Source organism: Lycium barbarum, chromosome 10 (assembly GCF_019175385.1).
Source record: "Lycium barbarum isolate Lr01 chromosome 10, ASM1917538v2, whole genome shotgun sequence".
NCBI classification, from domain to species: domain Eukaryota; kingdom Viridiplantae; phylum Streptophyta; class Magnoliopsida; order Solanales; family Solanaceae; genus Lycium; species Lycium barbarum.
The window spans coordinates 64,205,909-64,232,958 of record NC_083346.1 but is presented as its reverse complement, the minus strand read 5'-3'; positions in this window follow the sequence as shown (position 1 = coordinate 64,232,958).

Sequence of the window (27,050 nt, the reverse complement as noted above, 5' to 3'; positions counted from 1 at the left end):
GGTTACAGTTACAAAATTTCAATTTTAACTCACCACTTTCAATTATTGCCGCATTTAATGAATTAGAAATCAATTGGTTCTTTCAATTGTGACCATATTTCAATACCAGAAATTAATTTTGACAATTCAATTTAGTCATTTTGAAAGAAATTGCAATTATAGCTAAGCAAATTGTAAAATTGACATACAATTGGTTATTTATTCAATTAATCGAACTTCTTGACTTAACGGAGTAAAATATTTATCAATTGACCATTAAATAGTTTTAAACAATTAATCAAGTAATTGTTTTGGCTATTTTGAATAAAAATTATGATAAATGTTTCAGAAATCCTTAGAAATCTACTAAATATACAAGATGATATACAGTATTATATTTGATGATATTTTGCCAAATGAAATGGCAAGATGTCACCAAAATAATTTTGTAAAATCATTTTTGACTTGTAGAATGTATATTTTACTCCGTTTGTGACTCAAGAACTCCGAATAATTAATAAAATTATTGAAGGGAAAAAATTAGGTGTCAACAATAATGACACATAGTTAAGGAGTACCATATCATTTATATGAGAATAAAAAGATTACATATAGTTTCAAAATCATAAACGTTTTTACTTTAACCTTCTTACCTATAATTTAAGGAAAATTTACTTGTCATAGCTACCTGTAAGACTTATTTATGAATAATAACTATTTCATTTTTTATTTAATTTTCGTAGCTTTATTTTTTCAAAATTACATTTCATAACTAGTCCAGTAACTTTTGAAATACATGTACCTCTCTATTCTCTCTCACTATACATTTAAGATTTATCATCTTCTCTAAACCTTAAAAAAAAAATCCCTCTCTTCTCTCTCCTTCCACTCACTTACCCCTCCCTCCCTTCTCTATCTCCACCACCCACACCGCCGTCAACACCACTATTACTACCATCTCCATCTTCAAATCTGAACTCCATATGCTTCTGTTCTATCACCTACATCAGAAGAATCCTACAGTAGTAGCAGCAGCCATGGTCGACGACGGAGTGAATGTCGATGACGGAGTGAAGCCATGGTCGACGACGGAGTGAAAAAAAGGGCTCTAACAACGGTGAAGGACGACGGAGTGCAGCTTTATTAACTAGTCCAATTGAAAGTCTTTATCTCCGGATAACGTTCTTTTTGTAGCAATCTGAGACGACACGCTTCTTTCCCATGAGAACACTATTGATGAGAGTTCTGGTGTTTCATGCCCACCAAGTGTTTGATAAAATGTTTCAGAATATTTCAGTGTATTTCTGTGTATTAACAAACAATATATTTAATTTTCAGTATATTTCAGTGTATTTGAGTACATTATTTCGCTGTATTTCAATGTATTTATCTTTTTTTGGTGTAAATATAGTGAATGTTCCAAATATAGAGCCTATTTTTACAACATTTTATTTTCACGACTTTTGTATTTCGCTGTATTTCTGCATTTTGTATTTCTAATTTATGAAACAGTTTCTGATATATTTCATTGTATTCCATTGTATATACGCATACTACAATTTGATATTTCTTAAACAATTAACCATATTTCATTATATTTCAGTGTGTTATTTTTCTGTATTTGGAAGTTTTTAGATCTTTAGTGGTTTTTGAATTCAAAAAGTTTTGATTGTGATAAAAGTTGAGAGAGATTCGTAAGCTTTTATGGAAGAACAACCGTTATGCGTGATTTATGGGAAGTTTTAAATTGAATCCCATAATTTTTTTTTAAAAAAAAACTGTTCCATAATTAGGGCCTGATTTTACTCTTCAATGATTTGTGTGAAATATGGTTGATTTAATTTGACTTACTATTTAAAAAGGAAAAGAATATTATGTTCCAAAAATATAGCCTATTTTTTCTCTTAGAATTTTTTTTTAAAAATATGTTCCAAAAATAGAGCCTAAATTTACTCTAACGTGTTTTGTATTTCTCTGTATTTCACTATATTTCACTGTATTTCAAAAACGCGAGATACAACTGAAATACAGCCAAAAGCAGCTACGAATTGTAAATTTTTAACTTATAGCTATAACTAGTTAGAAGTTATTAAAAGGTAGCTATTTGTGTAAGTTTTACATAATTTAATTTTAAATTTTTTTTACTGAAGTTTTCTGAGTTTACGACATATAGTCCAATTGGTAAAAGATCAAGTAATTTCTTGGCCCATGATAGTAAAAAGGAAAAAAAAAAAGTTTAGAGTTTTTCATTTATTCCATTTTTCCAATCAATGTGAATTGGTTAATGTAATTTCTCAAATTGAAGTTATCCATTATAGTCAAATTTTTCTTTTTATTCCAAATTTGATTATGGACAACAGAGAGTCCAAGTGTTGCATGAGTCTGATCTCCCTAGACAGAAATAAGTGATAAAAATAAGATCAGTTAGTCAGGCGTCATGGTTATAATACAACTAACCTTTTTCAGAAAATACAACACATTGTGCCAGATTAATTTGTTAAAAGCAGTTTCGAGACGAAAACAATAGAACTATCAAGTAATACAATTAGCACAAGAATATCAAGATACAATAAATTATATTTTAATCAATTTTAAGGATGACTTTAAAATTCACAAATGGGCTATCTCAAGACTATGATTTTACAAATAATATTAGACTATGATTTTACAAATAATATTTCTCTTCTAGGATACTTCTTTAATTAGTAAAGACTGGCCGTTTATAATAAAAATTCTAATAATTATTATTTGCTCTTACTTTGATTTTCGACGACCAGGCAAAGTGCTGTAAATATACTAGTTAGTAATTACTAATATACTAGTGAATTTATCCGCGCTTCGCGCGGTAGATTAGTGAATTTTAGAAATATTCCTTTTTGTAAATTTGGTAGACGCAATAGAAATAATAAAATTATCATGTATATGCATACAAAATCTGACTTAATTATATAAATCGATGAAATCACAAGATTATATAAAAAAAAAAATCTCAGATTTTGAGCTAAGATGAATTGTATTCTTTTATATCATATATATTCTTTTAAATAAAAAAAGGAAACGATTTTTGAGGAAAAGTTTAAGAAAAAGATCTCGAGGGACATTCACTTCTCACTATATGTGCGTGGGGTTTTAAAATATAGTACTATGTAATATAGGTACCTTGATTTCGAACACTATGGCCACTCAACGATAAGACTTCCTTCTAACCATACTACTTCCTCTGTCCCAATTTATGTGGCACAGTTTAGATTTCGATAGTCAAACAATTAAATTTTAACCATAAATTCGGGCATGAAATCTATAAGTTTTGTACAATAAAATTTACATATTTAGAAACTACGAAAAAAGTATTATAAGTTACAATAATTGAGAATTCAAAATATTTAAAAGATATATGAAAACTTTACAGTCAAAGAAAGACTTATTTGAATCTCAAAATCCGAAAGATGCCACATAAAAGCAACGAAGAGAGTAATTAAATTGAAAGATGAACCTGAATACCTTTACAAAAAATGACGAAGAAAGCCAAAGATTTGTGCGGGTGGACTGGACCCTAACCTCGCTGGTCAATAATTTCCAATACCTCACAGGCCATGCATATTTGAGTTTGACCACTCTATGATATGCTTCCATAAGGTACAAATCATATGAATCAAAAGAAATGAAACAACTAACAATATGTGAGGGCAATCAATCATTAGAACTCAGTCTTGGATATGAAAAAATACAATTTAATATAGCATAAAGATTGATGCAAAAGAGAGGTAGATAGTTTTATTGAAATAGATAGTCACAAATAAGGCAAACATAATCAACTAAATACTCATGTGTAATAATAACAAAAACCATACTCCGATATGTATTTGAGATACATCATATTCATGATACATTCAGAAAGAAAGAGTTGCCCAAAATATCCAGCTATTAAATTTATCAATAAAAGGCACCTTAAACCACAATACAAAATAAAATTGTCTTAAAGCGTGTGACAAACTCAAATATATGTAAGATTTAGTTGTAGCTATATGATCAATAGTATACTCTTTAGCAATTGTTTAAAACTCTTTAGTGCCCATCCCCCGTTAAAAGAGAAAGATCACATGCAAAAAAGAAATACAAATAGTATCAAGTGCCAGAAATATAAAAACAAAGGTTGCTACCTGCAAACAAACTATAAAGGTACTCATAATCCCATTCCCAGCGAACGAAAATTTCTCTGCAATCTTTGAGTCAAATAGATGGGCCTTTCATCTCTAGGCTTATACAACTTCTCAAATTTTATAAGGGCAAACAATCCATATATACTGCTTGGTCATCTACTTTTCATCCGCCGTAGCCAATTTATTTTTACAAAAAAAAAAAAAAAGGCATCTGTTGTATAATGAATGTTAAACCTACTGTATATATACTGCAACCTGCATAGCTACAATTGTATATCTACTGTATACTGTATGTGCATCTACTGTAATACATGGTGTAACCTGCATATGTTACGGTCTGTATAATGAGTGTATAAATAGTGTATAAATGCCTGACTGCGTTTGATGAAGAAAATGGGTATAGAGATTGATGAAAAAAATCGATGATTGGAACTGTGCGAAGGAAGGAGGAGCAGAGGAACTCGCCATTCCTCAATTACATGGATGTAAACATTACTTGTGCTCAAATTGATTCGAACCAATTCCAATAGCCCAATATATTTTCAAGGTAGATTTCTAGATATAGAATAACTCAAAGCTTAGAGACCTGAACAATGGTGGCCTTCAAATTTCTGAGTTTTCAACCTCAATAATGATCAAACCCATTTCAATCGAACCAAAACTTCAGATCTCGAAAAAACAATTGTCAATATATGAAGGACTGACAGTGCAAATTTCCTAAAGAAAAAACAAAGACAAAAAGAAATGGAGTGTGAAGGGAAAATGGGTGACACTTTTTGTATTTCTCTGAATGAAATCTTTTTGAAGAGATGAGAGGAAGGGTATTTGGTGATGGAGATGATGGGAGAAAAGAAATTCCAGAAAAGAGTGTAAAATCTGGATGAAGAAAATGAGAGAGAAAAAAAGGGAATGGGGATTGGGAAGATTCACGTATTGGAATATTAGTTCTTAATGTTACACCCCGTTTCTTAGAACTAAGGTTAGACTCGTATCGTTAGAGTTTTAGCGAAAAATTTGAAAGTTTTAACGTATTGCGAAAATGGTTGATAGGCCTACTTCGGGCAATCGTAACTCCTTGATTAGTTGGAAATTTGGAAAAGGCTCCTTAATAAAAGTTGTAGTACGTAGAAATGCCTTCCCAGGTATATAAGGATTGGGCCAATCAGAGTTCGGAGAAAGGAGATATGATCGTTGCAAAATGGCTAATAGAGAGGCGCTTAAGATTCAATAGAATCAGCTAAGTTTTTGATACGTCTTCCTTCCATCCCAATTTCGTGAAAATCTGTTGAGAATTTGAGAAAACTTAAAACATGAAAGTTGTAGACCTTTTAAATTGATTTCCAACGGTATATTGTGGAGCCCGAACGGAGCTCTGTGCTAAGAGTTATGCCCATTTTACTGGACGTTGTTGACGAGCAGAAAAATGTGAAATTTTTACCAAGTGTAAAATGGATTGGGGACCTCGCTGAGCTCATCCCAAACCGAGGCAGGGGAAATCCATAGACCGCACTCAGCGAGGTAGGGGTCCAAAAAGTGGAAAAAAAAACAGATTTAGCGTTTTAAGTTATATTTAAAGTTGGGGTTCATCCCCTAACACCCTCTTTTCATGAAAAATCATCCTAAGGCAAGAGAGAACAAGTCCCAAGCCGAAAGAACCCTAAAACGTGAGTTCTTCTATGATTCTAGCATGAATTCAAGTCCTTAACACTTTTCTAACATGAGAAAGTTCTTCTAATCCCTAGAACCTTGATTGAGACTTTATTGTGAGACGTGGAAACCCTAGCATTCGACTTCAAGAAGACAGAACTTTAAAAGGTAATCCTTCCCTCTTCTAGTCATTGGTAGTTGTGAATTAATGAGTTTATAGATGATAAGTTAATAGGTTCGTTAAGAAAAACTTATGAAATATGGTAGGGTGTTGGATTGTTCAAATAGGATTGTTATAACCTTATGGGTAATGAAGTATGGTGTTAATTACATCTAAATGAGATTGTAGAATCACCTAGAAGTTACAGAATGGGAATTGGGTGAAGAAAACACCATTAATGAAGGTTGTAGAACTTTATGTCCGCCAAGTGTTTGATAAAATGCTTAGAAGACCAAAGCATGAATATTATTGCTAATATGGAATTCCTTTAACTTGTATTGCTATAGATTACGTTTAAGAGGGTTGACGAACATTGTACTACACTCAAAAGCAGGAAGTTAAGGTATGTGAGGCTAACTCTCTACGTTTGGGAATGTTAATTACTCTCCCTACGCTACCTTTCTTTTACAACATTACGAATTGCCTTGGAAATATAGTTCAGCTTAGTCTCCTTGAATAGTTGCAGAACTTCTATTCCCTAGTTTTGTAGTTCGTTCATGACTTTCATTCCGAACAGAACATAATCTAATTAGGCTCTTGTTTTATACCCATAAGTCTCAGTCTAGAAACTCAGCATGTTTATAAATTTATTAAAGTTTCAGTTCTCATAATCAGTTCATAAATTCATGTCTTAGCTAGATAGTAATAGTCAGTACTGCATATCTGCCACGACCCAACCGGAAGGCCTTGACGGCCACCCAGTACTAGCCCCCTCGGACACCTCTAACATACCTTTACATTTATATCTAGGTGAGCCACATATTAAATCATACATTCTATCCATCAATCATACTAATCCCATTGGACAATCAATGCATTTATATCATCAATCGCAACTATGCCCATATCAATGTACATAAGCCGACGAGGCTAACAAAATGATATCCAAAATATAGGCCGACAAGGCCAAACACACCTAATCATATACACATATCTACAAGCCTCTATGGAGAGTATGTCATATCATATAGGCGGGACAGGACCCCGCTATGCCCATAAATATATACATAAAATAATAAGTACCAAAAGCTTTAGCTCCGAAAGAAATGGAGCTCCGCTATGCAGTCCCTAAGTAATGTAGCTATGAATCAAGTCTGTCTCCCTGGCCACCTGCGGGCATGACGTAGCGTCCACAAACAAAAGGACGTTAGTATGAAGAATGTACTGAGTATGTAAAGCATGATCAATATCAATATAGAAGCATAATAAGCAACATAAGAAATAGCATATGATGGGAGATAGTAGTGTTATCGTCATAAGCACTTACTTACCTTTCATAGGGACTTTCCATTTCTAATGCGAGATTGTGTACATACCTCCGTATTCGTATCCGTACTCATATCCGTACTCACTTACATTTCGTATCCATAGTCGTATTCATATACGTATTCTTATTCGTATTCGTATTCATACTCATATCTATATCATATACATATCCATAGCATATACATAACATTTACATAGCATGCCCGACCACGAAAGTTCGGTGTTTCACGTACCCGACCATGGCTAGGGTCGGTTATCATACATACCTGGTCAACCAAGGCTCAAGGTTACACATACCTGGCCCTACCAAGGCTTCAGGGTTATCCGTACCCAACTGCAGAGGTGCGCGCGCGTTACATAAATATATACATATTCTACCCGGCCTTATAAGCTCGGGGTTCCATAATAGTAGTATACATAGACACATATACATAATAGCTCATAAGCATCTTTAGCATCGTTACTATTATCATCGTCGTCATTACCGTTATCACCATTATCATCTATCCTTATAGGATTATTCGTCATATGAGGAATTTAGTACAATCGTAATACATATCAAGAATTATAAGCTTTGTAGCTTTTTGAAGATAGAATCATTTGGAGAGCATCATAAGCTCATAGAAGAGTAGATATTTGGCCAAAGAACCATGCCTTATGAAAGAAGGGTTAGCCTTACATACCTTCCCATTCATCTATTATACACTTGCACGTTCTCCTTCCATGCTCACGTTTCTACCTCATTAGAGTCATACTATCATTAGAAAACGATGGCTAGCATACACAACTAAAACTAGAGAAAATTGGACAGCATCTCCTTTATTTATACGACTTCCTCCATATCATATATCAACTCCCAAACGCCAATAATACATTCACAATATCATAACAATAGTCTTTATTTAACTACATTATCCATATTCCTCAATTCACTTCAAGTCATCCATATCCATGGTCATAGCACACTATTACCTTCGCTCATATACAATGTCTATCCCATATTCTCAATATCATTTAGAGCATGATTATATTCATAGTATATCAAGAATCATTACTCAACCCAAGCTATTACTCAAAAATGACACTATTCCCATATTCAAGACCCATTTTCTATATCCTTTTACAATCCAAGTGTTTCAACTTTCAAATACATTAAACAACATGGGAATACCATAAATCTTACCTTAGATGGTGTAGGAATAATCTTTGGGTGGAAATACGTCTCTTGAGCAAAACCCTAGTTTCACCCCCAATGAGATTTCTTGACTTGGATGATCTTTAATGAGTTTCTTACACTTAGTTTGCTTAGTTTGATGAAGTAGATCATAGATTTCTCTTGTGTTATTGTAGATGAAGAGTGGAGAGGGTTTCTAGAGAGTTCTTGAAGTCTGGATGTAAAATGAAATGAAAATAATGACTTGGTCCCTTTTTAATATCGTGAAAAATCTTATCTGTCGGGTAATTATACGGACACTTATACGGTCCGTATAAGTGACCGTGAAATCGCCTCTCTTTCCACTCGATTCTGTGACCATTTGACTGCACTTTATACGGGCCGTATAATTTTATACGGTCCGTATAAGTGACCGTATAATCTCACCCATGAGGGACTTCACTGTGACAATCCTACGGTCTATTATACGGACCATATAACATTATACGGACTGTATAATTGACCGTATAACTTATATTTTCACTAATCTTTTTCTTGTCACTTTGTTTGATCTTCAATCCTTAGGGAACCTTCTTAGCACTTGTTTATCACCTCATTAACAATCTAAGGGATGTTATAATTCTTCTCCAAAGCACCATTTAGTTATCATTAAATCGTTACTCGTAATTTCTTTCCGATACACATCGTATGCCGTGCCTTCTCTCGGCAAACTTTCTTCTCTTATCTCGAATGCCTTTGAAATCTTAATTAGGGTCATCAAACGTCATTCCTTTCTTATTGAAATATCGTATACTCGTACTCTTCGTTATTCTATTCACTGTGCATCAACGGAAAATTTTCCGAGGTGTAACAATATCAACACTTCGGTATGCTTTCATGTCTCAGTATGAATTCATGTTCAGTATCTCATATCATTATTTCAGTATAACTCTCAAAGCCATGTTAGTATGATTTCATGTCTCAAGAGAGTAATGCTCAGATTGCTTACGAACATCTAATGCTTTAAACCCCATAACCAGTTCATGAATATATGTCTCAGTCTAGTTCTATTCAGTATCCCAGTATTATGTAGTCTAGCATGATTCAGTATTTCCGTATTATGCATTATAGTATGACTTGCAGCTCCTGAATATTCCATGAGTCTCATCCATGAAAACTCAGTATGTTTACACTCCACAATCAGTTCAGAAATACATGTCGCAGTTCAGTTCAGTGCTCACCAGTAGTTCAGCATCATGTATTACAATATGATTCTCACTTCTTGATTTTAAATTCCTGAATATTGAACACCTGTATTTGGGCCTGAGGCTGTAGTTTATGTTTTATGCATCTTTGGGCCTGAGGTTGTAGTTATGTATACGTATACTTGGGCCAGAGGCCGCAGCTTGTGCACATATATATTGGGCTTGAGGCCGCAGATTACTTACTCAGATAAATCGGTGGTGATAGCAACCATGGAGGCTCAAATGCATTAAGGAGCAAAAAAGGTCACCACCAAGATTCGAGACGAAAATCTTCTATAAGAGGGGGAGAATGATAGCAACCAAGGAAGCTTAATTTTCGTTGAAGACAAAACAAAAATCAAGATACTTTAATGGGCTTCATTTGGTAATGCTTGGATATTTAAAAGGGGTGTTTGTGCATAAAAGAACTAAGTGGGTTAAGTGGTTGCATAGTCACTACCTTGTGTTGTTTTTACCAAATGCTTGTTTTGTTTCCTTTGTTTACTCCCTACTTATTGTGATTATCATGTTGGTTGCCGGTCAATGTCAAGATTCGAGGACGAATCTTCTTTAAGAGGGGGAGAATGATAGCAACCATGGAGGCTCAAATGCATTAAGGAGAAAAAAAGGTCACCACCAAGATTCGGGACGAATCTTCTATAAGAGGGGGAGAATGATAGCAACCAAGGAAGCTTAATTTTCGTTGAAGACTAAAAAAAATATCAAGATGCTTTAATGGGCTTCATTTGGTAATGAAAACATGTCTTGTAATGGAGGAATAGCTCCAGCCCAAAGTAGATCTTTTGGGAAAGTCTTAATACTAATTGGAGGCCCAAATTGAAGACCAAGATGAGTTGGATTATGGCCCAAAACATGCCCAAAGAAGGAACAAGTTCAGCAGCCTATACTTGTGTTTCTAGAAGATCATTTAATGCTATGTTGACTACATTTAATGTTTTTATTGAACAAAGTGTTGGTGGTATTCTATGCACATTGGAACAAATGTTTGGTGGTTTTCTATGCACATTAGAACAAATATTGGTGGTCTTCTATGCACTTTGGAACAAAGAATTGGTGGTCTTCTATGCAGCTTGGAAATTGCACCTTAATTAATTTAGTTTGACCAACTTTGAAGTCTAGAATGTTCTTTATTTTCTTTAGGGTGGCAGCCACCATTTCTCCTATATAAAGGGGTGTTTTCTTTTTCATTGTAACTAAGTTTGAATATTAATAATATTAGCCTTGTGCTTGTGGAGACCTTTGAGGTTCTCTTTTGGGTTATGCCCTTTTTGTTCTACTTTGAACCGCAACTCGGATTCTTCGATGCTAAGATTTCTTATTTGAGTTCCCTCCCTCCTTTTCTTCTTCATCGTCTTCTTCTTCTTCTTCTTCTTCTTCTTAATTGATTCAACTCTTTCTTTCACTATTAAACAACGTTTTAAGTATCAAATACTTGAACTTGTGTTCTTGTTTCTCAAGAATCAAACCTTCCCCATTTCTAATTTTCAATTCGAAAGTCTTTCGCTAACCGTGTGGTTATCAAGTGGTATCAAAGCGGTTCTATCAAGATTCCGTTCTTGATAATCTTGGGGATTTCTTGCAAAAAAAAAGAGCAAAAAAAAAAAATCAAAAAAAAGTTACTGTAGCGTGAACAGTATCAAAATTATTAAAAAATAAAGAAATTTGTTCGAGTGAACTGTGACGTGAACAGTAACTTCTAGTTATGTTCACTTGTACTTGGTTTGTTCAAAGCTTTATCTTGTGATTTGGTGACTTCAAATTATTGGGAAATCCATTGTGGTTATTATCTCTTGAAAATTCCATTAGTTTTAAAGATTCTTTGACTTTTGCTCATCAAGAAACTCAAGAGTCACTTTGAGGAATGCAAAGGTCATTACAACACATTTGTATCCAAACTCATTGATATGTTCTAAATCTTTTCTTGAAAGCGTTTATTTCTTGCATTTAGTTTTCTTTATGTTCTCTTACTAGATACTTGAAGTATTTGTCCATACTTAGAGTTGTCTAGTAATTTTGTGTCTATTTCTTTGTTTCATGCCAATTTGTTCCGTGTTTTTTTCTCTCTCTATTTTCATTGTGTATTTCTTGTTTCCTGTCTGTTTAATTTTTTGTTGTCCTTTATTTGTTTGACATAAACTCCATTCTTGAACCAAGCTTTGGAACTTACTTTGAAGTGTTTGAGTTGTTGGTTTATTGAAGAACTTCGAGGCGCAACCCTTGAGTGGTAAAAGGCAAGAGTGGTGAGATTATTTGAGGGTAAAAGCCTAATAGTGTGAAATACGAGTGTTGAGAGCCACAACTTGAGTGATACATGTAAGGGAGTGTATGTGAGATCATTTTACTACTAACTGTTTTTTTTTTTAAAGCATGTTTTCTACAGATTCTGAAAGCATTTGGAGTGAAGGGATGGATTATTCTAGTGAAGAAGAGTGGGAATCAGATGCAAAAGATGATAGAAGGGCATACAATGATTCTTGTGAAGAGTATGGTGGCTACGATGAGTCAAATAGCCAAACCTATGATGAGTCACATCAGATTTGTGATTTGAGTGAAGGTGTCACGACCCGCCTAGGGGGCCGCGACGAGCACCCGGTGCTAGTCCACCCGGGCACCCTTTAACTTATACTTATGCTTGCATCTAGGTGAGCCACATCATTAATCATACATCTCTAAGCATCAATCATACTAGTCCTATTGGACGACAACATCTTTAATCATCGTAGGCAGCTATGCCACAACAATGTACATGGGCCGACGAGGCCAACAAAATGATATACAAAATATAGGCCGACAAGGCCAGACATAACTAACCACATACACGTGACTACGAGCCTCTAAGAGTATAGCATATCACATGAGCGGGACAGGACCCCGCTATGCCCATAACTGTGTACACAGAAGAATAAGTACCCAAAAGCTATGGCTCCGAATGAGATGGAGCTCTACTATGCAATCTCTGAATAAGCAACTATGAGTCCAGTCTGTCTCCCTGTGCACCTGCGGGCATGACGCAGCGTCCACAAACAAAAGGACGTCAGTACGAAAAATGTACTGAGTATGTAAAGCATGATCAACATCAATATAGAAGCATAATAGACAACTTAGGCAGTAACATAGGAGGGGAGACAACAATATCATCATCATGGCACTTATTTACTTTCCATAGGGGCATTCCGTTTCTACTGCGTATCCGTATACATACATCCACATCCGTACTTAATTACTCTCATAATCATTTACATCTCATATACATAACGTACTCACATATATACATACATATACATAACTTGCCCGACCATGAAGGTTCTATGTTTCATACATACTTGGCCAACCAAGGCTCAAGGTCATACATACCTGGCCCTACCAAGGCATCAGGGTTATCCGTACCATCTGCAGAGGTGTGCGCGCGTTACGTAATCATATACATACTTTATACATATTCATATACATATAATCTACCCGGATTTAAAAGCTTGGGGTCTCATTATAGCCCTTCATAGGCACACATACATATAATAGCCCATAGGCACCTTTAGCATTATTATTACTATCATTATCATTATCGTTACGTCTACATTATAGGCCTACTCGTCATGTGAGGAGCGTAGTACAATCGTATCACATATCAAGGATCGTGAGCTTATGAGCTCGGAATATCAACCATGTGAAGACAACAAACTCATATAGAGAAATTAGGAATTTGGCCAAGAATCATGCCTTATGAAAAAAGGGTTAGCCTTACATACCTTCTCGTCGTACTATTCTACACTTGCATGTTCCCTTCCAATGTTAGCGTTTCTACCTTCATTAATATCATAACAATGGCCATTAGTCATCCACATTATCCACATTGTCTAGGTTTCTCAATTTGCTTCTAATTTACCCATATTCAAGGTCATAACACCCAACTTCGTCCATTCGCCTAAAGTGTCTAGTTCATGATCTTAATACCATTTATAACACATTCATATCACGACACAACAACATTCATGATTCAACTCAAACTATTCCTCAAAATGTCACTATTCATCATTCATGACCCATTTTACCATATTTTCTACAATCCATGTATTTTAACTCTCCAATACCTTAAACAACATATAAATAGCATGAATATTACCTTAGATGTTGTAGGGACGAGCCTTAGTTGATAATATTCCACTTTGAGTAAAACCCTAGCTTTTCTCCATTTGGATTTCTTGACTTTAGATGATCCTTGATGGGTTCTTACTCTTGATTCACTTATTTAATGTTGTTGATGGCTTATAATCCTTGAAATCTTGTATAATAAATGTAGAGAGAGGTTTTAGAGAGAGGAAAGAAATGTGGAAATGATTTCATGAACTTGGTCCTTTATTTAATAACATTCCACTGATCTGTCGGGTTCCATTATACGGTCCGTATAATAGACCGTGAAATGGGTCTGCCTGCACCCCTTCACTGTGACCATTTGACGGTTCGTTATACGGTCCGTATAAATTTATACGGTCCGTATAACTGACCGTAAAATTTCACCAGCAACCAACCTCCACTGTGATGGTTTTACGGTCCATTATACGGTCCGTAAAACATTATACGGTCCGTATAATGAGCTATAAAACTCATCAGTTCACTGAACTTATTCTCATCACTTCGTTTGATCTCCGATCCTTGCGGAACCTTCTTAACACTTGTTCAACACTTCAATACCAATCTAAGGGACGTTATAACTCTTCTCCAAGACATCACTTAGTCCTGGCTAACTCGTTGCTCGTAATCCCTTTCCGATACTTATCGAATACTTTTTCCTTCTCTTGGCAATCCTTTCCCTCATCTCTAACATCTTTAGAATCTCAACTAGGGTCATCAAATGCCATTCCTCACTAGTTCGTTTACTTGCGTGCCAACGGAAAATTTTCTGAGGTGTAACAGAAGGTAATAATATTTGTGAGGATTATAGTAGTGATGAATCTTTTGATTATGATGACATTAGTTATGGTGATGAATGTGCTGATTATGTTGAAGTTGGGAGTTTGAATCCTATTAAACCTACTCCGGTAAGATCTAGTTTGGGAAAGAGTCTTAGAAGAGGCCATGAGCTTACTAGAGTTAACAAGGTTTTTCAAACTAGAATGGAGGTATTTTCTAAGGTGTGTGCTACTAAGATTGACAAGAATGTTTGTCATAACTTAGTTAGTGATTACTTTGTTGAAAAAGTAGGTTTATCTTGTGTTAAGCATGCTTCACCCTACACCTTCAAAGGAGTGAAGGTAGAGAAGAGGGTGTTGGTGTCATTAACTCTTGGGAGATACAAGGATGAGGTTTGGTGTGACGTAATTCCCTTATTCACATGTCATGTCTTATTGGGAAAGCCGTGGTATCTCTATAAGAAAGTTTCATATGATCTAGAAAAGAATAGGTATTCCTTGGTGAAAGATAATGGAAAAAGAACTACCCTTGTATCTTTGTCACCTACAGAGATTCAAGAAGATCAATTAAAGGTAAGGAGATCAATAGAGGTGTTTGAAAAGGAAAAGGTCTGCAAGAGGGGAAACAATAGTGGGATTGGGAAGCCTAAAATTAGAGTTGATGTTAGAAGTCCTCCAAGGGATAAAAGAAGGATTCTAGGCAAGTATATGGGAACTTGTGATACTTATTGCAGCATACCTTGCCCGGGGATAGAAAAGGATGATACCGCATTGACAACCTTCTCTACACCAAACAAAAGTGAGGATGAGAGACAAAAGAAAGAGAGAAGTGAGGGTGAGCAACTTGACAACTCGAGAGAGGAAGTGATGAGTGAAAAGAGTGAGTTGTTAAAAAGCAGAAATAAGTGGAAAGAATTGAGTGAAGTGAGCTCAAGAGGTAAAATAGAGAGTGAACAAGTGCACTTGAGAGATGAGGAAAAAGAAGAGGTTAAAAGAATTGAGTTCATAAGTGTGAAAGATTCTTGTTCAAGTTCTAACCAATTAACTCATTCTTTTTCTAGTGTTTGTGCTCCAAATGTGCAGGTTATTGAAGAAGAACCCATTGAAGTGTTGGAACAATAATTGAAGGAAGAATCTAGCTTCAAATGGGATTTGAAAGGAGCAAAGGCTGATGATTCGTGGAAACAATTCCAAGTAGAAAACAAAGTTGAGCTTGATGATCTCATGTGGTATGACATTATCGATGATCTATTTGTAGATGCAAACAAAACTGAACTTGTAACACAATTTGTTGAATCAAGAGTTTTAAGTAAAGATATAACTCAAATTCAGAGTGAACCTAACTTTTTTTGTTGTTCTTCTCACGTGAGCAGTCTGCCACAATGTGGTGAAAGTGGGGGACGAGATAAGTTGAGTGAACAAATCCAAGAAAATTTGAGAGAGGATGAATCTTGTTCATACGCTAATCAACTAACTCTTTCTTGTTTTAGTCTTTTATCTCCTTTCATGCAGAAAATTGAGGATCAACTTTGTGTAAAGGATGATGACAGCTCACTTGAAGAAGACAATCTCATGGGTCAAGGTTTTAAAGTGTGGGATAACCCATTGTGAGATGATACTAAACATGAGTTTACTGTACATTTTTGTCCACTTTGGGATTCTAATGAAGGAAGTAAAGGTGATGAAGTTTCCAATGAAGACATTGAGACACATGAAGCTTTTGATGCCGTAGATATTGAGAAAGTTGAGCTAGGTGCAGAATGTAGTAGCTCAAGTGTGGAGAAGGATAAGTGCTCACATGTTTCTAACTGCACAATATCTTTATCTTGTTTCGTAGATCTTTTTTTGCAACCTCATTCCAAGTCACTTCACAAGAAAATAACTTTTGATCCATATCATGACCATGGTATATTGAATGGTGAGGTTAAGTTGTTTAGAAAGAGCAAATATGGTATGTTTTCTTGGTATTCATATGCTTTTGGTCTGGCTAATGATCCTCTACTGTCTAAAGAGCTTATGAATTGTGTTTTTAGTTCTTGTGTTGGAAATTACATTGTTCTATTAGATGATGTAATGCTTGGATATTTAAAAGGGGTGTTTGTGCATAAAAGAACTAAGTGGGTTAAGTGGTTGCATAGTCACTACCTTGTGTTGTTTTTACCAAATTCTTGTTTTGTTTCCTTTGTTTACTCCTTACTTATTGTGATTATCATGTTGGTTGCCGGTCAATGTCAAGATTCGAGGACGAATCTTCTTTAAGAGGGGGAGAATGATAGCAACCATGGAGGCTCAAATGCATTAAGGAGAAAAAAAGGTCACCACCAAGATTCGGGACGAATCTTCTATAAGAGGGGGAGAATGATAGCAACCAAGGAAGCTTAATTTTCGTTGAAGACTAAAACAAATATCAAGATGCTTTAATGGGCTTCATTTGGTAATGAAAACATGTCTTGTAATGGAGGAATAGCTCCATCCCAAAGTAGATCTTTTGGGAAAGTCTTAATACTAATTGGAGGCCCAAATTGAAGACCAATGAGTTGGATTATGGCCCAAAACATGCCCAAAGAAGGAACAAGTTCAGCAGCCCATACTTGTGTTTCTAGAAGATCATTTAATGCTATGTTGACTACATTTAATGTTTTTATTGAACAAAGTGTTAGTGGTCTTCTATGCACATTGGAACAAATGTTTGGTGGTCTTCTATGCACATTGGAACAAATATTGGTGGTCTTCTATGCACTTTGGAACAAAGAATTGGTGGTCTTCTATGCAGCTTGGAAATTGCACCTTAATTAATTTAGTTTGAACAACTTTGAAGTCTAGAATGTTCTTTATTTTCTTTAGGGTGGCATCCACCATTTCTCCTATATAAAGAGGTGTTTTATTTTTCATTGTAACTAAGTTTGAATATTAATAATATTAGCCTTATGCTTGTGGAGACCTTTGAGGTTCTCTTTTGGGTTATGTCCTTTTTGTTCTACTTTGAACCGCAACTCGGATTCTTCGATGCTAAGATTCCTTGTTTGAGTTCCCTCCCTCCTTTTCTTCTTCTTCATCTTCTTCTTCTTCATCTTCTTCTTCTTCTTCATCTTCTTCTTCTTCTTCTTCTTCTTAATTGATTCAACTCTTTCTTTCACTATTAAACAACGTTTTAAGTATCAAATACTTGAACTTGTGTTCTTGTTTCTCAAGAATCAAACCTTCCCCCTTTCTAATTTTCAATTCGAAAGTCTTCCGCTAACTGTGTCGTTATCAGGTGGTTTCTCATTCAAAACAGGGAGTATTCATATCTTTACTTCCTTGTTCAGTTCAGTTATCAGTTCCAGAGTATATATATATATATATATATATATATATATATATATATATATATATATATATATATATGTGTGTGTGTGTGTGTGTGTGTGTGTGTGTGTGTGTGTGTGTGTGTGTTTATTAATTTGGGCTGCCCTTTCCCCGAGCACCCCACTTACAGTTCTTTCTTTTAGTTTCTTTGCATACCAATGCAATTCAAATGTACTGACGTCCCCTTTTTATTGCCTGAGGGCCTGCATTTCACGATGCAGGTATTGATTTACAGGACGATGGATCTGCACGCTAGGACTTCCAGTATCAGCTGATTGGTGAGCCCCAGTCTTTCGGGGCGTTATCACATTTTACAGTCTTTTCAGTATTTACAGACAATCAGGTATGCCGGGGGCCTTGTCCCGGCAACAGTCAGTGTTTTCAGTACTTCATTAGAGGCTTCACAGACTAGAGTAACAGTTAGACAGAGTAGCAGGCTTTTCATGTTAAGCCATGTCGGCAACAGCTATGCTTCAGACTTATGTTAGCGTCTCTGCATTTTGATTTATATCATTCAGACTTTCAGTATATCAGTATGTGTTATTTTATTTTCCGTATTCAGTATGTTATGATGTCACACTTTGATTCAGTTAGCCAGTTGGTTCGCTCGGTGACATTTAGTCAGGCACCGAGTGTCGTGTTACGTCCAGGCCTAGGTTCGGGACGTGACACTTAATTACAGATATTATAGCCAAATTGGACCAAAACGGGTAAAGTGGGCTTAATTGGGCCAAAAGTGAAAAAATAGATGGGTCAATGGTCGCCCAACATAATTTTCCCATTTTATAATGTATTATAAAGACATTTCCGTTTCCTCATTATACAATGCAGTTATATTACTATTTATTTATGAAGATGTTTAATTCTCATACGGACGTGATCAGTTAGTTACCAATTTTTGGCATTCTTCAGTTAAGTAAACGGTGGATACTGTTTCTCTTTTAAGTTAATGTAGAGTAATTACTTTGCAGTTTTTTACATAGCACATTTAATATAACTAGTTTTAGCGTACGTACATTGCACGTGCCAATAAATTACAAAATAAACAAATTATTTAATATAGCGATGAACGTTATTATAGTTGCAACATTCATTTACATGACGAAATAATGTTATTATGTTGACTTAGTTGCTGAATTATGTTCGGCAAAAATGATTTCTTGACTTCCTAAAATGATTTTGACTTCCAAAAGGATACTTTGATAACTACTCGTTTAATTTTTACTGTGACACTAACTGTCCCCGTGGTTGAAGTATATTAGTATTACAACTGATTTTAATAGAAATTTTGTGTCATGACTCATGAGTGATGAATCTAAATATCTTAGCTTAACCCTGATTCAGATAAATCCTTTTCAGGAAGTCTTAGCAAAAGTTAGCTTAAATACTGTTCGAAATGAAATACTTAACAATATAATCAACAAATAACCAAATAAAATATTTATTTATGTAATTCGAAATTCAAGAGGATAACATTCATTAAACGTCTTGTATTTACCCTACCCACATCATTCATAAGATTTGAAAAGGCATTGCTGGTCAACAATGAAAGATCTGCAAGATAATTAAAGACTCATTATCCAACAAATCAATCAATCTTCTTAAAATTTGACAAAGCAAAGAAATCGACAAAAATAAAATGAAATTCGAAAAAACCTACAAAAATCGAACTAATAAAAAACGAATTAATTTGTTTGATTAGGTTCTTGTATTCAAATGAAAGATCTACAAGATAATTAAAGACTCATTATCCAACAAATCAATCAATCTTATTAAAAGTTGACAAAGCAAAAAAATCGAAAAAACCTACAAAGATCAAACTAATAAAAACGAATTAATTTGTTTGATTAGGTTCTTGTATATTAAAAAAATAATTGTTTAAGTAATTTAAGTTTCTTTTAAATATAAAATCGATCCAAACCGAATGATGAATACCCCTAACCCTAATGCTTTATGGTTTAACAGGAAGTCCAAGTGCTAACATCTATGCTTTATTTACATGCTTGATTAATAGAGCTAACAATTTTGGCGGAATTTTCTTAAAATAACTGACATTATGCAAAAGTATATCAGTACTAGATTGCAACTGAAAGTTTGAAAATCGAATTCATCTTCGTATTCTGCAAATTTTAGAACGTTAAAAGAAGTGAATACAATTTTTATATCAAAATTCACATGATATGACAAAGAATTCTTTACAAAAGCTGCGGGGAAAATATAATCAGTAACTGCTTACTGATAAGTGAATAGTCAAAAAACACCTCCTTTGCTAAGCTCTTTTTTTCTTTCTAAAAAGCTATTGCATTATTTTCATTAATAACAAAAAATTGTAGATATTAATCATGAACATAGCAGCTTACTAATTCTACATCCTTCTGTAAATAATTGTAATCTAGTTTTTATGAGTCGAAACTTATATTATACACCCAAAATAGAAAACTCTAACCTTTTTTGCCTTCGAGCTAGATAGCAAGATTGAAGAAATTAGTAGAACGGGGCAATAGAAATTGTGGCATGAATCAATCAATCTATGAAAAAATAAAAATAAAAAATTAAATTATTAACCACACGTCAATCAATCACATGCAATTTTAACCTATATAAATTATAAAAGATTGTATAACTTCAAAAGAACACAATCTCAGAAAAAAGGTCGTTGAACATGTACTTAAGGAGGATTTGTTTTTCACCCATAGATAAAATTATTTATAGAGGTATAAATGTACTTTTCTAACCCTAATAGATTTTTATTTGCCATCAAAATCTGTAGAAAAAAATAATAATTTAATAACAACTTTATTCATAAAAATAAATATAAGAAAATAATAATTTTTTTTTGATACTTCACGTTGCAGAAGAGCTCGTGAACTCTCTACCATACAAAGTTGCTAACTAAATTATAGGAATAGGACTACTGGATGAAAAGTAATTGAATGCCATTTTTCCTTTTTCTCTTTTTCTTTTTGTTGATATATGGTACAATCCTAATTGATTTCAAACTCTCAAATATTTAGGATTCTTATATAGTTGATTTTGAACTTTTAAATATTAGAAAAATAAGTAAAATGACTATTTTGTCTATTGTAAAGTCTTTTAATGCAGGGCAAAAAGTTCAATCAACATTTTTAAGTCCCTTCGTGCTTTTAATATAGTATAGATTAAGAGGTTTAAATGAGTGGCTTTTAAAATAGCTCCATACTCAGCACCAGGGGCGGAGCCGCATTGGTTCCAGGGTCTCGGCGAAAAATTACAGTGTATTTTCAAAGTTAAAATTATTTTGTTATGTATATATAGTAGATGTTGAATCCCCTGACTTCTTCATATATTTACCTTTTAGAATTTTTGAACCCCCTGGATGAAAATCCTGGCTCCGCCACTGCTCAGCACGTCAATTATCATCTTTAATTTTACCATTACTCTCATTTCAACCTATTAAATCCAATAATTAAGATATAATTAGATTTTTTTCATTTTAAAATTCGAGAAAAGGCCAAAAAAATGAGAAAAAAAAGATAAATAGGAATGGTGTGTCACGACCCAACCCCATGGGCCATGACTAGTGCCCGAGCTGGACACTCATATACGTACCTGTTAGATATAGTCAAACTGAATCTATGAACAATATGGAAACTTGCAAAAGAACTCCAAAGGTTCGTAACGTCATCATATATATATATATATATATATATATATATATATATATATATATATATATATATATATATATATATATATATTCAGATAACCTGTCTCCTGAGGAGTCACAACTGATTAAAACATAATATGATATGCAAGCCGACAAGGCTGCCACAATATATCAACATGATACGCAAGCAGACAAGGTTGCCACTACATATCAACACCATACGCAAGTCGACAAGGCTGCCACTAAAGACGAACATATCCATAGCACATCGTATAGACACAGCGAAACAAAACTTATACACAACCCACACATATGTCTACAGACCTCTAAGAGTATCGATAGTGAAATATGACGGGACAGGGCCCCGCCGTACCCCTGGATAAACATATATATACATCATAAGATCTGTACCAAAAGTCTAGGCTCCGGAACAGTGGAGCTCTCCAAGACAGCTGAGTAGAAGTCCTAAGCTGGAGGGTCACCAAACCGACTATCTGTACTTGCGGGCATGAAACGTAGCCCCCCGAAGAAAGGGGATCAGTACGAGATATGTACTGAGTATATAAAGCATGAAATACAATAAAGAGGATCATCACTGAGATAGAGATTACAGGAGACAAGTATGTCAATCAAAGATACCATTACAGTTGCCTTATGAAATGTAAATCATGCATGTCACTATCATATATCATACCCGGCCCATTATGGGACTCGGTGAATAAAGTCATCATATGCCATTCTTGGCGTCATAATCGCATCATCATATCATCATATCATCACATCATCATATCATCATATCATCATATATATATACCGTATCCCGGCCCTCTAGTGAGGGACTCGGTGAATAATGCAGTGAAACTGTGCACGAAAACGTATCCTGGCCCGGGACTCAGTGAAAGATATATTGAGGCATGCACGAGCAGAGTAGTGAGCAACCATATGAAAATTAAATCATATCTGAGACTCAACAGAATAATCAAAATGAACTATCATTTGAAAATCAAGACAATAGTCATATCAAGTACCTTTCGAATGTCACTATGGATTATATCAAAATAGAACTTCTGGAATCATATACACGTATCAAGACATAATGAAACAGCTGTTGGAAATCAAGAACATTCGCCATCCTAGTGGCTCTAAGAATAGGAACTTCTTTTGAATCATATACACGTCGTTTGTTTGTTTCGTAGAGATCATGCCAAAAAGAAGAAAGGGTTAGCTTTACATACCTTTAACGCTTATCTGCGATACAATACGTATACGCTGCCCAAAGTGTCTCAACCTATATTAAAACGACAAGACTATGGTTAAGCTATGGAAAGGCATAAAACGTACTTCAACGTTAGTAGCTTATTTCTAGACGATTGGGCGGCATTTCCCTTATATTTTTCACTTCCCTCTCTTTCAAGCCGACTATAAAACGACCAAGTCAACATCAACAACCACACGTTCAATACTATATTAAGACTAGCTAAGACATGATTCACGAATACTCCTAACAGCCCACATAACATTCCAATCAGCCCACACGTTACAACATTCAATAATCGCTAACATAACGACTACGACATATTCAAGTTACTCCATACTTCATCGAAATGACTTTATAATAGTTCAACAATTACCATAACCCAACACATAATCTTAATTACACTTAGTCCTCCAATTCAACACCAACAATCAACACGTCCCAAACAACTCTTAAAACAAATACAACTTCCACTTAAAACATCAAATTCTTCCATTTCCGTTATATAATCAATGACAACAATAACAACAACACTAATTAAAATTAACCCATCATTTTTAAATTAAAACAGTCCCCCCTCCCCCACGGCCCAAACAAATCTTACATCTACCAATTTATACAAAGTTCAAACCACTTCTAAAACATGCAAGAGAGAATTAAATCTTACCTTAACAAGCTTGGTTCCTTAACGTTGCTGAAATTTGTAGCTTCAAATAACAAACGTTCTCACTACCCCCCAATGGATTAATTCATGTTGCTAACCACTTGAATGTCTAGAACCTCTTGGAAATTTAATTTTTCTCCAACAAAACCTTAAGCTCAGTCAAGGAAAGCCATGGCCGTGAGTTGCCATGGCTTGTGGTGAATTTTGCTTGTCAAATTATGAAGATGAAAATGTGTTTTGTGAGTCATTTTGGGCCTTTTATATGCTGCCCCAATGATGGACACGTGTCCCTCACAATGACATGTGTCCCACCATGTTGACAAATGTCCCATTATGGCATAGACCAATCAGATTTGGCCATGTCATAGTGGGGTCCATTTAATACACTTAATTAATCTTAATTAATTACAAATTCCCACTTAATAATCTAATCATGATTAATTATTCCCTAATCTCCACTAATATTTCTACACCATTTGAATTTTACAAGCAATCGTGCACTTATTAAAAATCGGGAATTAAAAACCCTTGTCTCTTATCTAAAGTAATCTTGTCCTTGAATTCATGTCAATGAGCTTACGAATAATCCAACGTACAAAAATACGGGGTATAACATGGTGGCCATAGAGAGGTGCCACATCACCTTATCTATGCCTAGCTTTATATTATAAACTAATAAATTCACCCGCGCTTCGCGCGATCGTGAGACTTCTTTTAATACATGCAAACAAAATTGAAAGTAACAAATAGATGAAAGATTATACATATGAATTTCTTTAGAAAAAATAATCTATAAGAGAAATTCTACGACATGAAATTTACCAAAAAATTGCGCGGATTGCCATTCATATGGACTGGTCTTTAATTTTTGCCCCTCAAATCGGTGGTCTTTACTCTTTAATTTTTTCCCCCCTACTTCTCATTTAATGAAAATTTGTGGGCAAAGTACCCCTATTCGCTGGTCTATGAAACTAGATATTCAGGTTCGAACCTCAGCAGAGGCAAAAAAATAATAGTTTCGCAAGGCAGAATTTCGTAGCAAATTATGCCTATTCGGGCAAAAGTTATGCTTTAAGGCCTAACTTCTATATAGAAACTATATATGCCTTAAGGCATAGTTCTGTAGGATAATTTAATTTCTACATAACTATGCCTTGATTCTGCTAGGGTTCTACAAAAGTTAGGCCTTAATTTGCTACGAAATTCTGCCTAGCGAGTTTTTTTTCATACTCTGCTGAGGTTCGAACTCAAAATCTCAGGGCTCTCTCTTATCGGCCACTTAAAGTGCCGAAAGACAAAAATTAAAGACTAGCAATTTGAGGGGCAAAAATTAAATACCACCCCGAAATAGGGCATTTGTGCGAATGACCCGAATTTTACTAGGAAATGCGCACTAAAAATATTCTCTCAGCGTATCACTTATCATTATATTCCTGCAGAAAAAAGGAAATAAAAGAAAATTAGATCTAAAAGAATTACGATCTCTCGCACCTCTTCATTATGAACTGGACACTACTCCTTGACATTATCCATTATTTAAGTAGATTTTCTAATCCTTGATCTTAAAACTAAAGTAATTAAGTGAAATTCGCAATCACCACAAAAATAGATTATAGTAAGAAAGTTTCTTGACGTCGATCTTTCTCTATTGATGTCGAATCTATATAGAACAGATTTGTTATCAAAAGTTGGATTCAAGTACACTCAGAATTTTCAACTCTACATAAGAGTTCCCAAATATGATCGTTAATTAATTATGTTACATAAGCATTAGGCCAATTGCAAGGACGATAGTCTCCCTAACAAGGACATTCGAATAGATATCAAGAATCTATAGAGCTCCTTTATTTTTCCTTCAAGGGATTTAAGCCCTTCATCCACTTCCTCACAACTTCTCTTTAATTCAGCCACAATCATTGTTACCTCATCTTGCTTCGGGGATTGCAATTTTTGGCTCAAATATTGAGTTAATGTAACTATCTTTCGAAAGTCAGAGAAAAACAAATTGCTTCCCTTGTGATTCTCTTTCTCTTCCTTTATCTTCAGTTTTAGCTCATGCAACTCATGACATAGCCATGTAGAGGATCCATTCTGTGTACTGTACTTCAGTTTGTGTTTTAAGTTAAACGATAGTGCCACACTTGGGTGTCACTTAGCATCGTCGTGACTATTGAAGATCCACTTAAGATCTCATCAAGTACTTCAGTTCTAGAATATTGATGCTTCCTTGTACTAGTATTTTGTGAACTCATGCAATATTGAGTCAGTTTGACACTCAATTTCGTCAACCCCGATTTTGATTTGATCATCATCATTTCCCTACATTGTCTCTCGAAACATTCACACGACTTCAAACCTTGTTTTGCTCGCGCAAACGCTATTGGATTAATAGGCTGATCAAAGTTACAACTTTCAAGAGAATGGATGGCAATTCTCACTAACTCCACATACTTGCCAATGTTGTCCACCTTACCTAACAAACCATTACATGTATCCAACAAGGCAACGTTACCCTGAAGGTACTCTTCCACGGTTTCGCGATTCGAGTCTTGGAAAGTGACATTTGTTAAGGATTCTTGTGATAAAATTTGGGTAGCTATTGAGACGTCAAGTAGACGAAACAACCAAGTTATTGTATTAATGCAAGGAGCTTCTAGTGATTGAAGGGCGTTAAGATTTTTGGTGAGTGTTTGGTTGAATGCGCTTTGAACTAGCACAGGTACCACCACAGAGGAATTCAATAAACTAGTGGAGAGATTTCTGATGATTCTTGATGACCTCATTGCGCTTTGGGTTTCTCTTTGGAGTGCTCTAAGCGGCTCTTCAATTCTTATGCTATATAAATATAGTGGGTGGGTCTATAGTAACAATAATTGGTTGAACAATGTATTGGTGTTCCTTTTTCTTTTTTGTGGGCAAGGGGGGAACAAAAAGGCAAAGGTGGGCCAAAATCTGCATGCTATATACCCTTGATTGGTTTCAAGTGGACCAATCAAGACAAGTGGCTATATATCAAGAATTGGTTTCTATTTTTTTATTTTTATTTTTCATTATCGAGTAGAGTAAAGATTTGAGGTGCACAATGGGGAGGTGGTGAGTCTGTAACGTTCCACGTATGTAAAAGGTGGGACGCACTTTGGATTCATAAGGATGCGAATGATGGGTTCAACTAAGCCTGACAACCGGTCGGATTTGATCAGTTCAAACTGATAACTGGACCGGTTAAAACTGGTTAACCAGTCCGGTTTGCATTTTTTGGGCAATTGTTTTTAAATAGTGTCATTGCTGACTGAGCTGGACCGTTGGCCAACGGTCCATTTTACAAAAATGGTCGTTGCCAACGGCTCCAAACTCCCCTTTTGCCCCCCCCCCCCCCTCCCCCTCTTTAACACTTTAACCCATCTCCCACCCCTATATAAACTCCTCTCCATTTCCAATTTTAATCCACACCAATTCACTCCTCTCTTTCTCTCAATTATAGCTACTTTGCAACAATTAGCCACTTTAAATTTCTCTCAATTAAATATTATAAAGTTTTAT